We start from the raw sequence: 14,363 nt of genomic DNA on the forward strand, positions 1-14,363 counted from the left end.
GAAGAGGAATTTAGAATAATTTAACTATTGGAAACCTTAACCGAATATTAGATACAGTAGTTTCTACAAATGAACTGTCCCAATATACTAAAATCACCTAAAAAACCCCCTTGGCAAAAAGGTACATTCAGGTATTCATTCTTGCATACAGTTCTCCAATTCAGAGGATACAGCATCAAGTCAGTTTTCAGAGAGAGTAGCAGCTGGGGATAAGTTACCAGGCCGTTGTTACTGCTATTTATTATAAACCCGAAAGGCGTCGTAAGTTATTTAATTGAGCCGTTTTCAGCAGGAAGTTTGGCCTTTGAGATCTCTTATTTAAAGAAAGGAGAAAATAATCTTTTAATTTTAAAGTGACAGCAATGTCACACAATTTAGATGTCTGGCCTTTTACTTAAGGGGCTTCCTTGTGTTACTGATCGCAAGTTCACCTGAGAGGGACAAATGCAGGTTCATGCCAAGTTACAAGGATGTGTCTCATAACTTCTGACACACCCCTGTCCATGGACCATCACATGGGACATACTGCGAATTGAACAACAGCCTGCCTCACACCATTTCACTCTTTCTGACCTTCACAATGCCAGCACTCGTCACACTAGGGAGCCAAAAGCTACGCCCAGGGAAAGATACAGAGGGAGAGAAAGATTCACAGTAAAGACAGAAACAGACAGTTGATTAACTGAAAAATGTTGTGGAAATATAGGGAAACAGATAGGGCAGTGGGACTAACTGGACAAGTGAGATTTTGGGGAGAAACCTTACAAGAATGAGAACATTGAATAAAGGCATTGTCAGATCAGCTGAAATGGATTGTTACATCAAATTCTGAATGTGCTTCACAGAACACCACAAACAACATAAACTGGGACAAGATGACAGCCCAGCATGGAGAGCTGTGCAGACCATGCTCGTGTGTTGCTCAGTAAACTGCACTATCTGCCCAGCATAGTGAGTACTGCAAACTTTACTATCATGCACAAACTATGCTCGCATCAGATTACTGTCTGCAATGGGAAGATTTGCAGCGTGTGTGTGTGTGTGTGTGTGTGCGTGTTTGTGCGCGATTGGTGGAGTTGAATGTGAAATTCATTGTTTGAGAAAGAACGCACATGGGGGAAACTAGCTTAAATACGAAAAACTGGCAGGCTTTTTGTTAATCGACGGAGAGAGTACGGGAGAATTTTCATTGACAGATGCGATAAAGTGTTTGAGAATTTTAAAATAAAGGCATTGCCAGACGCAACAGCAATATACATCGGTGTGCACATGAATGACAGATGGATGGGAGTTTGGTGTGAGTTCGATTCAGATTTGCTTGGGCAGGTTTGAAGCCGGGAGCGTCAACAGCAGATTATTGGCTTCATTAAGACGGTATTTCATAGCTCCAGGTTCAAACAGTAGATGGAATAAAGCAGTGAGATATATTCTGGGGTGGTGATCATTTCTAGTTAGAAATGGTCAGGATATGGTGTCACGAATCAACTCATGGTCAAAGGGATCTCCCACAGTTGTGACTTGTCTGCTTCAGTGGCAGATATTGGCCAGGGATGGGTTAGAAACAGTGGAACGAAGTGGGGTTTGTAACCCGAACACTAGAGAGTAACCTCCATACTCTTAAAATTTAAATAACAAAGGCAATAATACAATAAATTGTAGTACTCCGCTGGAACTAAGTAGGTCAACGTAGAGACCCAAGAGTGACAATGTCAGAACACATTCATTGATGTAGTTAGTAGTAATCTGTAGAGTGAATATATGGATTGAGAGTTTCAACAGGAAAATAATAGTGACAAAAAGTGTAGACTATATGAAAGAACAGTAATCCAGTCATAACCGGTTTATAGAAAATCAAATCTGGACGGTGACACTTACCAGGAACACCAACGATAACCAGGAAAGGATAATAAAAATATTGAATAATGAGAAGAGCGTAATAGATCTGCATTAATTCGTCCTTCTGACCACACAACATCAAATCCAAAATAACCTGCTCTCTAGTTTGCTTCACAACATACTCTTCAACCCACCTCATATCCACTTATAGAATTTATTTTTGACAGCTTGAGCAGTCACTTAGTTAATGCAGTGTAGATGCAACTTGAGACCATCCAATAATACTACGATATCCACAATATTTACCTATTTAATTTCCAGCATATGATGCTCAGATTTTCTGCTAGTGTTTTAGTTTTGATATGTAACACACCCATATTTGTTTCTCCTTACTATCTGTAAGCTCTACATAAACTGATTCTGTGGAAGCTGAGGGAAAGGTCTGTGTTGTTATTAGTGATAGACCTGGACAAGGCATTCTGTGAGTCTCACCTGGACGTTGGGATGATCTGAAGAAATGTCTTGCACTACAGGACAAGCAACAGTATCCTCCTCACTCTGTCAGGATAAGAGTTACCATGTACTCTCTGCTCCCTCACATTCACTGTATATCTGTTATAGCACATATCTCCCGAACACGTTTCACGCTCTATCTCCAAATAAGGCTCAGACACTACAACTCTCACTATTGAATTCAGTAACTTTCTTCCTCAATTTCTCTCCACTTACGCAATACCCCCCACACTAATAGTACTATATGGATTCAAAACTGTTGACTGACTCATTGCAGACAAATCACAACTCCCCCACCTACACCAGCATAACCAGCAGAGTCACCCATTGCCATTCCCACTCTCCCTCCATCCCTTTCTCTCATTCCAGGAGAAACAGCCTGGAATAGGACAGAAAGTGCCAAACCCGGTGGTAGTCTGCCCAATATCGGTTTCCTCACCCCCTCCCCCTGCCATGTGGGCAATATTCTGAAAGAGCCGGAGAGGACTGGGGTGCGTCGTGAGAACGTTCTGAAACATCCAAGTCCCACCGAATGTTTAGGGCGCAATGTTCAGTGAAAGACAATTCTCCCTTTAAATCCACTGGCAGTTCCAACAACAGTCTATTCACTTCCAAAATATAACACGGATTCCTCAGTGCACAGAGACGCAGACACAGAAATAGACAGAGGTATTGCTAAACACCCCAATATACAGACACACACAAAACTTCCAAGGAGATAGGCATAGATACACGTAGAAACACACAGGGACATATACAGTCACATACAAATACACGCAAATACAGATAGAAGCACAGACTGAAACACAGACAGACAGATGTAGACACGCAAAAAAGCAGATAACAAGCACATGGACACACACACACATACAGGCACACACACACACACACACACACACACACATACATATACACAGAAGCACATTAAGACACAAATCGATATGTTTTTCATTTGTAAGGAGATCAAGGATTCTAGGGAGAAGGCAAAGAATGAGGTCGAGCTACATATAAAAAATTATTGTCCGAAATTTCCGACTCGATAGGCTGAGTGGCCTCAATCTGCTTATTTCCTTCATGCCACTGGGGTATTATGCTATCAGGCATTCTCTTCCTGATCCATCAGCAGAAGCTGGGTGTGATACATATTGGATTGGAAAGGGTCACTGGGTACGTGTGACAGGTTTTGTTAATCGTTATTCCTAATTATTCTGTCCTTATGTCCGAAAAGATGTGGTGATTTGTTGTTCAGTTAAGACAGTTTTAAAATAACAGTCCCAGAATGAAATAAGGACGTCTCTTTCACTTTAGTGTTGTGCAACCTGTGGTGTCCTCATCCTCAGGGATCAGTAAAGACTCGGTTATTGAAGATTTACAAGGCTCAGCTCGACTCAAACTTTGCTGGACAGAAGGTTTAGTGTTTGTAGGAAACAGACAGGAAATGTGTGGTCAGAAAAAAACTCGGATCAGCCATGAACATTCTGAATGGTGCAGCCGAATGGACAACGTCTGTCCCTACGCCATATGTTGTTCCCTCAATCGACACTTCGAGGCTGTTACAGAGATATACTGCTGTCCCTACCCCATGTGTTGTTCGCTCATTCCAGCCTTCGACGCTGTTACAGGGTTGGGGACCACCCCATTCAGTCAGACAGGATCGTTAAAATGAGACAATAGCAGAAGATTCCGCCCCTATAAGGAATTACACAGGAATATAGAATGAATTAATTAGGTTCATTCAGTACATTACACAGCCCAGGAGGAGACCTTTCAAACTGCCTGAATGGCTACACAAGAACAGAGATTGTGTCGCTAACAGGAAATAGAGAATAGACACAAATGTTTATTTTCAGGTTGCAAAGCTGTAATTGATGAAGTGCCTCAGAGGTCTCTGTGGGGTCATCAATGATCAATAATCTGTATCAAAGATCTGGAGGAAGTGGAGGGAATGTTTTGGAGCTTAGTTAGCTTGTACACCAAGATGGCCATTCAATGTTGTCGTCAAATGGAGGTAGTGAGTCTACAATGCGATGTAGACAGGGAAGGTAAGTGAGCAAACCTTCAGCAGAAATAACGCAAAGTAAGTTGATTATTTTCGCATGAATGATGAAACAATAGTAATCAATTTAAATGGAGAGAAATTGCAGAACTCTGTGATACAGGCAGTTTCCATGTTTTTGGTACATGAATCATATGAGTCAGTCTGCAGATGCAGCAAATGAATTGGGAGGTAAATGGAATGATGCTGTTTTTGGCAAAAGGTATCAGGTTCAATCGCAGAAATGTTTAACTACATCTGTACAGGGCGTTGCTGAGACCACACCTGATGCATTGTGTGCAGTTTTGATCTCCTAAAATAAAATGAAAGGAGATAATTATTTTCAACGATTTTCAAAGAGGTTTCCCTTTCCTCATTTCTGGAATGCTTGCCTTTTGTTCTGGGGGAATATCAGTTTCGATCTTAGCTAAGAAATAGTATTGAACCATCGATGACTTTCTGAAAAGTGTATCAACTGGATGCGTATTATCTCTTGAATACATTTTAAGAAAAAGATGTACTGATATTAACACACATACTATGACGACACCTACCGATATTTACAACGTCCACAGACACATGTCTTTAAATTAAAAAGTGGGGACATTTTTTGCGATTGAAAGGAATGACACACTTGCATATAATCTATAATCAAGTTTTTCAGAGAATGTTCCAGGAGAGCACAAATGGCCCAGTTTGATGTTCAGTTGACATTATTGTATGTTCCAACATAGAGAGGTAGAAAAATGTTCCCTGGCAGCCAATTGATCCCTCTCTCTTACTTTATTCCGCCCGATAGCAATGTGTGAGACCAGAAAATCCCTGAGTTATTTTTACCACTTGTGAAGGATTCCTGGGGATGATTGAAACAAAGGGAATACTGCCTGAAACAAAGGGAATTTAGCCAAATCCAACTGTTCTAGAAAGAAATCCCATGACCAGTACATTGTGTGAGCAGAATAACTTCAAAGGCAGAATAATATTTGGTGCATTCCATCATTTTAACATTTGTTATGAGTTCTAATTTCTCTGTCTCACATTTCTCTCGAAAATGACCTACTCTGAGACCTATATCATTGGTCACATCACTAAACTGGTTGCATTTAAGATTGGTGTAACCAGTGGAGGATTGGGACTGAAGAAGGAATCAGTGACCCTCCAACATTGCATGGAACTCAAATGAGAAATTCTCAAAGGGCTGTTCAAGTGTCATTTCTTTCCCCAGACGTTTGTGGTGCCTGGATGTTTACATTTATTCAAAGATGTATTCGGTGACATTTGACAGACAAGTGAATTTAGGAAAATGGTATATAGACAGAAGAGTGCTGCTGAGACCACAATCTTTTTGCGTGGTAGAACGGTGACAAAGTGACCCACTCCTGCTGCTCAGCCATACGTTCCGATGTTCCATTCAACCCCTCACCGTTCCTGCAAGGAGCAGATCGAGTCCACTTCCTCCAAATACCCGGTCTACAGTAACACAGGATATGCATTCATTCCCTCCAGACTATCACGCATGGTTTAGTGTGGGTTGGAAAATGTTATTGGGAAATAGATGCTGGGTTCGAAAGATGCCTCTGGTCTTTTTACAGAGTGTCTCCTTTCTTCAACTAGTGCTTCAGTTGTTGGTCATATTATTGACGCAGATTCCCTGTGAATACAGCTCCCATACCTCACCCAAAGATGACTCACAGAATACTTTACTCTCTCTGATTGCAACGTTCAATAACAGAGCGTTCAGGAAAATTACAACCATTAACTTTGTAATTACAGAATATGAAGACAGAAGGATCAAGTCATTGTATACAATCATGGCTGATCTACAGTTGACTTTAACTCCTCTTTAATGCCAATTCGTCATACCCCTGAGCACTCTGACAGGTGAAAAATCCACCTACATCCTCCTTAAATACTTTCAGTGATATAGCTCCAATAACTCTCTAACCCAGATAATTTCTGACAGTGATTACCCACTGTGAGAGGAAAACACTCCCCACACATACACCGTCACCAATTGATATGAACAAGAGGTGAACACAGGGGCTCAGAAAAGAGCGAAGAGCTTTGATATCAAGGCAGTATTTGACTGAGGATGGCTTCGGGACCGCCTACTTACTTGAGCTGAATGGGAATCAGGTGTAACCTCCGACTTGTCTGGGTCCTTCAGAGCACTAAGAAAGATGCTTGTGGTCAGTGGCCAACAGTCCTCTCAGTCCCAGAACATCTCTGCAGGAGATCCTCAGGTTAACCTCCTCAGCACAAACATCTTCAGCTGCTCTATCCATGGTTTTACCCATCATAAGATATGAAGTGGAGATGATGACTGAAGATCACACAATGCTCAGAGCATTTTATCCCTCATCAACCATTCTGTGCCCGTGTGCAGCAAGACGTGGGCAACATTCCGTTTTGAGCTGTTAAAGTGCCGGTAACATTCATGTAACAGTACGGCCAGACACTGCGCATTTCTACAGTTCAAAGAGGAGCTCACTCACCATCTCAAGCTGGTTACACACGGATATGTGGAAGCCATTCAGCAAACGACTGAACAAGAAAAGGGACAGCCCATCCAATCCTCCTGCCTGTTCCACAGGAAGAGAAGGGGTCTGTCAGTTCATCGAGCTGTTAAACAGGATCAGGCAGAGCCCAATCAGACCCATAAACCTGTTCCATGAGACCAGGAGGAAGCTAAACAGCCCCACGAGACACTTATTCAGGAACAGGAGGTTGTCATTGCTAGTCCAACATGACAAACCAATGAAACTGAGACTGCACTGATAGAGGGCTCTATGGTGTTTATCTTGGCTCCACTATTTGTAGAACGTGTGCTACTTTAGCACGATTTGCTGTCAGTGAGGAGGGAAGCCAAATGTTTTGTGTCCAGTCTCAAGGAGGCATCTTACATCTCCGAGAAGACACACCCATGTTCTCCATTGAGGTCGGATGTTGCAAGGAAGAGTTAACTCTTTTATAATGATGGTCTTGTGGCTCCCGTCGGGATTATGGATAACATGACGTTCATTGCAGGATCACACACCAGTTGAACTCTATTAATATTTTGTGAGTTTATGCAAAAGCCTGAACCTCTCTCTCTTTCTCTCTCTCTGTCTCAATCAATATAGGGAGTGCGTGCGGTTGGATGGAACGTTCGCAGAGGTTCTTATACTATCGAGAATCATGTAATCCGAGTGACAAAAATGCCATGGAATTCATCTCTGTATCAGTGGCTGTTTAGAACATCATGAGTGAGTGTCCATCTCCCTTAGGGTTCAATGAAATCACCTCTTATTCTCTCACTGAGCTTCACTCACTGCTCATGGTGCCATTATCTCAGGGATTAGTCGAGTCAAACTTCAGAGAAAGTCTCTCCACAGTACCCCAAATACTGCCTCAAAGACACTGTCAGGGATGATCGCAACAATCCTTTTTTCTCACTTAGACATTGCCATTTTTTTCCTGTGCCAGAAAAAAGCCATTTCTTCTCTATATATTACGTCTGACATGGAATTCATAAGTCCCTTACATCCGTATGACAGCATCAATAAAGCTAGCACATCGATGCCTATGGAGATATGCAACACTCTCGGGGAGAACTTCAATGAGATTGAATACACCCAAAATAGGGGATGATCACTTACCTGATAAGAAACGAGCTGTAGGAATACGGGAAAGAGGCAGAGGAAGGGAGCTGTCTTTACTTTTGATCTTCTCTCACAGAATGTATGCAGCCCTGGTGAGGCCAGCATGTTATGCTGATTTTGAACTGAGTGGCTGGTTCAACTGTTCCACAGGAACAGATTAAAGAGTTAAACACATTGCTGGGGGTTTGTAGTGTTACAACACAGGAGCAATTCTCCTGCTTAATTAAAACCAGAATCAGAGAAAAGATTTATCCCATGCAGTAATATGTGATAATTCTAGAGTCTAAAATTATTAAAAGTAAAAATTAACAACTTTATTTCTTAAAGTATAAAAGAGAATAATAAACGAACGATTGTTTACAACTTCTTCCTCTAACCTATCTTTTCCCTTCCCCCTCCACAATATTAGTCCGATAAGATGGCGAATGAAGCAAAACTTCTAACCTCAAAACCAGGAGGTTTTCGGTTCTTCTCCATATTCCTGTTTTCTTTACGTCATGGGAATTCTGCTTCACCAGTTACTAATCAATAAAAGTACCCTTCAGACAGCTATTTTTCAGGCAATCTTTGAATGCTAGTAGCATGGTAGTTCAACTCTCAACTGTTCGATTTTCCACCCCCAAACCATTGGATTGTGTCATTGGCTGTTACGATGATCAATGTCCTCAATTCAAACTTGATTAGAGGTGGGTATTTTGGAGTATAATTTAGAGTGTTCTGCGGAATTTGTTTTTGGCTCGAGAAAGTGAGCTAATCGAGTTTTTCAACCAAAGGTTACATTATACCTATTTTTCAGAGCACTTGGTAGTTATTGCTGGCTTTTAATTCTCTTAAAGGTACAGTACACCCACATGTTCATCACAGAAGTTACACGGAAACCTGACGAGGGAATCATGACACATTGACATCCCTAAAGGACATGAGGCAAGCAGATGCCTTTTTATAACAAGTGATAATGATCACTTTTAAATTCCACCAATTTCCTTCATGACATATTCTGTGGTTCTAAATTATGAGACAATGGCTTGACCATCATAAACTGTCTCCCCGTATGTACAGAGAACAAGTTAAACATCCTCAAGAGCAATTATTTAGTGATGGACATGTGGTTAGAAGGAACTTAAAACTGTTGTATCCGGATTGTACAAAGTCACAAATCATGGTTGCACTGAGACTGAGGTGAGACTGGGATATCATGATGGTGGTATTGGACACGATTGGTGGGTGGGAAGGACATGGAGGTGTAAATCTGTGAAGGTCAAAATGAATTATGGAGTTTCAGAACAGTCTGGTTCCGTCTCGCATATCAGTGAGTAATTTATAAATACTAGTTTGTTAGTTATAATTTATAAGGAAATGATTTTTTTTTGGAACTGAAGACATTGACTTTCACTTTCCAAAATTTATATATCATGAGCAGAAATTCAGATCAACCCGGTTTAGTAGACGAATATAATGCCTTACCAGGAACACCAACCATGGCGAGGATGGGATAGTAACCACCCTGAATAATCCAAAGGATATCCAGGATCCGCAATGTTAATGATATCCAAGGCTGGGAAAGCCAGTAAAGACCCGAGTATAAACTCCTGCCCATTGTTGGAACATTCCAGTCTAATGTTCTCGGATTCTGATCCATTGTTGGAACATTCCAGCCTAATGTTGTCAGAATCTGATCCATTGTTGGAACATTCCAGTCAAATGTTCTCAGCTCCTGATACATTGTTGTACCATTCCAGTCTAATGTTCTCTGATTCTGATCCATTGTGGAACAATCCAATCGTTGGTCCTCAGATTTTGAACCCTTATTGCAACGTTCCAGTCTAATGTTCGTAGATTCTGATCTCTACACCCCTTCTCTCTCAAACTGCTGATCCCTGTTAATGCTGTCAGTGATGCTCCTATTCATACTATGGCATAACTCATTTACTGAGCCCATTTATCAGTCAGTGATGGAAACTCTCCACTGGGATAATTAGGATCCACAGAGATTGACATTAATCACAGTCAATAAACAAATAGCTCCATTTAACCTCTTTCATTTAATGATTGATTTTATTAACAATCAAAACAACGTTTAAAATTTACACACTTGGGAGGAGAGATATGGGGGTGACGAAAGGAAGGAATATTGGAGATGGAAGCTTAATTGTATGTAATCATTCAATCTACCTTGGATATGGGAGTAATGTCAAAGGATTGTAAGAATATAAACACGTTCCTCCGTTTATAAATGGAAACATAAAGTCTGTAACTACTGATCAGTGATTATAATGCAAGTAACATATGGAGGAAACTTTTCTAGTCCACCATTAGACAGGAAAATGTGCCTACAACAAACATGAGTTATAGCAGACAAATGGCATGGATATGTTAACAGAGAATATGATGTGTCACATAATTCAGATGGTTATTCGAGGATCAGAGAGGGCTTGGTTAATATTGGCGAGGGTCTTACTGTTCATGTTGTCGATATCAATCAACTGTAATTAAGTACCATTCACTGGATTTCAATTGCAGTGTGATTATGATATTGGGGACATGGCTGCTGAGACTGGAGGGAGGGAACATGATATTCCCCAGTCATCTGTATTGGAATGTTACCCTTTATAAATCATATGAAGATCAAATTCCAGGGTACATCCCCAATGAGGAATGAGAAGAGCCAATATTAACCAAGCAACCAGAAGATATTGCAGCAGAAATTTGGCCATTCAGCGCCTTGATCCTGCTCCACCATTCAATGATGAACTTTTCATCCCCATTCTCCTGCTTTCTATCTGTAACCCTTGATCCACTTTGCATTCAAGGACCTATCTGTCTCACTCTTAAATATACTCAATGACCTTGCCTCGACAGTCGTCTGCAGCAGTGAATTCCATAGATTTACCACTCTCTGGCTGAAGAGGTTCCTCCTTATCTTTGTTCCAAAAGGTCTCCTCTTTATGCTGTCCCCTCGTGACCTAGTCTCTACTACCATTGGAAATTAATTGCTAATATTAACTCTGTCCAGGTCATTCAATATTCTGTAAGTTTCAATTAGACTTCCCAGTATCTTTCTGAATTCTATTAAATATAGACCCAGAACCCTCAGATGTTCTTCATATGTTCAGCTTTTCATTCCTGGGACTATTCTCGTGAATCTCCTTGAAAAACGCTCCAGGGCCAGTACATCCTTCGTGAGATATGGGAACCAAAACTGTGCACAATCATCTAGATGTGCCCGGACCAAAGCCTTATAGAGCTTGAGAAGTACACCCCTGCATTTATATTCAAGCCCTCTTGAAATAAATCCCATAATTGTATTTGTCTTCATAACTACTGTCAACATGAAAGTTTACCTTTCGATACTCCCGAACTAGAACTCCCTCGTCTTTTTGCACTTCAGACTTCTGAACTTGCTCGCTATTTAGAAAATAATCCATGCCTGTATTCTTCCTGGCAAAGTGCATGACGTCACACTTTCCCACGTTGTATTCCATCTGCCACTTCTTTGCGCACTCCCCCAACCTGTGAAAATCCTTCAACAGGAGAAAGCGAAGACCGCAGATGCTGGAGATCAGAAGCAAAACGTGTGGTGCTACAAATGCACTGGCAGTCAGGTAGCATCCGAGGAGCAGAAGATTCGACGTTTCAGGCATAAAGTCTTCATCAGGAATGAGGTGGGGGGGTGAAATGGGACTGAGAGATAAATGAGAGGGGCTGAGGCTGGGAGGACGTTAGCTTGGAAGGCGATAGCTAGATGAAGGTTGGTGGTGATAGTGATAGGTCACAATGGAAGGTGGAGTGGATAGATGGGAAGGAAGATGGATAGATAGTTCAGTTAAATAGGGTGGTGCTGAGTTGGAGGGTTAGTTCTGGAATAAGGTGGTAGGTAGGGAGATGAGGAAACTGGTGAAATTGCCCTTGATACCATATGGTTAGATGGTCCCAAGGCGGAAGATTATGCACTTTTCCTCCAGACGACTGCTGGCTAGAATTTGGTAGTGGAAGAGGCCAACAACTTGCATGTCCTTGGTGCAATGGGAGGGAGAGTTGGAGTACTCAAGCACAGAGAAGTGGGGTTGTTGGGTATGTGCGTCTGAGAGTGTTCCCTGAAACGTTCTGCAAATTGATGTCCTGTCTTTCCAATGGAGAAGAGACCAGGAGCAATGGACAGAGTAGGTGAAGTGTTTGGATGAATAGGATGTTCTTTGCCTGATGTAGAAAGATCCTTTGTGGCCTTGGATGGAGGTGAAGAGGGAGGTGTTGACACAGGTTTCATACCTCTTGTAGTGGCAAAGAAGGCATCAGGATTGGAAGGTGGCTTGGTGGGGGTGGGGTGGCATGAACCTCACGAGGGAACTGTGAAGGGAATATTCTCTACAGACTGCTGATAGTGGTTGGGAGGGAAGTAAAACTCAGGTGGTGGAGTCTGACTCTTAGTGGCGGAAATGTCAGAGGATGATGCGTTGTATCCTGATGGTTGATGGGATGGAAGGCGAGCACCAGAGGGGTTCTATCCTTGTTTTCGTTGGAAGGGTGGAGTGCGGAGGTATGGGAAGTTGAGGAGATGCGCTAGAGCACCCTCCTGCAGCCAAACCACCTCTTCAATGCTACCTGTCCCTCTATCTAGTTTTGCACTGTTTATAAACTTAGCTAGAATCCCATCAGTTCCTTCATGTAAATCATTAATGCCCAAAATGAATAGTTGTGGTCCCAACACTGAGTCTTGTGGAACACCACTTGTCCCTGCCTGCCATCCAGAGAAGGACCCTTTTATCCCAACTCTCTGCTTTCTGTCAGACAGCCATGCTACTATCCATGTTCGCACCTTGCCGCTAACACCATGGGCCCTTATCTTTCTCAGTAGCCTTCTGTGTGGCACCTTGTCAAAGGATTCTTCAGCAACAAGTGGATAACATCTATTGGTTCTCCTTGGTCTAATCTGCTCGTTACTCCCTCAATGTATTCTAGCAGGTTTGTCAGGCCTGATCTCCCCTTGATGAAACCATGCTGACTCTGCCTTACTTTACCAAAGACCTCCAAGTATTCAGAAATCCCATCCTTCAGATGGATTCCAGCATGTTACCCACAACTAAGGTTAGGCGAATCAGTCTGTAATTTTCCATCTTCTGCCCAACTCCCTTATTAAACGGAGTGTCATGTGAGACATTTTCCAGCCATTTGGCCCTTTCCTGATTTTAGTCATTCCTGAAAGATTACCAGTTACGCTTGCACCACCTCTTCAGCTATCTCTCTTACAATGCTGGGGTGTAGTCCACCGGGTCCAGATTATTTATCCACATTCAGGCCATTCAGTTTTCTAACATGTTCTTCTTGATGATGGCCACCATACTTAGCTCTGCCCTCTCACTCTTTTCATTTTTTGGGAAATTACTCATGTCTTCCACCATGAAGACTAATGCGAAGTTCCTCATTTGTTTCTTTGTTTCCCACTACTGTCTCTCCAACATCATTTTCCAGTGTCCCATGTTCACTTTTACCACTCTTTTGCACTTTATCTATCTAATGAACCTCTTACAGTCTCCTTTATATTACTAGTTAGCTTACACCTACACTTAATATTCTCCCTCCTTTTCTTTCTTAACTTCTGTTGATCTTTGTAAGTTTCCCAATTCTCTAGTTTCCCACTGCCCTTCACCACATTATATTCTTGTTCTTTTGCTTCTATGCAATCCCTGACTTCCCTTGTCAGCCATAGTTGCCTCATCGTCCCTGTACCATGGCTCTATTCTTCAGCATGAATACTGAATTAATCTTGCAATCTCCTGCCATTGTTGTACCCTTGCCTTTCCTGCTGGACCCCTCTCCCAGTCAATCCTACCCAGGTTCTCCCTTATGCCTCTGTAGTTGCCTTTATTCAGCTGAAATACTGTTACCTCTGATTATATCTTCTCTATCTCAAATTGCAGAATACATTCAACCATGTTCTGATCACTGCTTCCGAGGTTTCCCTTCACCTTAAGCTCCCTTATCTAGCCTGCGTCATTAGATCCAGAATCATCTGTCCCAAGTGGACTCTACCACAAGCTACTGCCAAAAAAGCCATATCATAGACATTCCTGTAATTTATTTTCTTGCGATCCACTACCAAACTGATTTCCCCAATCTGCCTGCATATCGAAATCACCCACGATCACTGTATTTTGCCTTTCCTACACATCTTTTCTATCTACTGGTGTCTCCTCTGCCCCAGCTCCTGACTATTCTTTGGAGCCCTGTACAAGACTCCAAATGCGGTTGTCTTACCTTTGTGGTTCCTCAGTTCCACCCACGCAGATACTACACTATCTGACTTTACTTCCTTTCTTACTATTGATTTCATTTCATTTCTT

The sequence above is a fragment of the Chiloscyllium punctatum genome, chromosome 21, assembly GCF_047496795.1.
Source record: "Chiloscyllium punctatum isolate Juve2018m chromosome 21, sChiPun1.3, whole genome shotgun sequence".
In the NCBI taxonomy this organism is placed as follows: domain Eukaryota; kingdom Metazoa; phylum Chordata; class Chondrichthyes; order Orectolobiformes; family Hemiscylliidae; genus Chiloscyllium; species Chiloscyllium punctatum.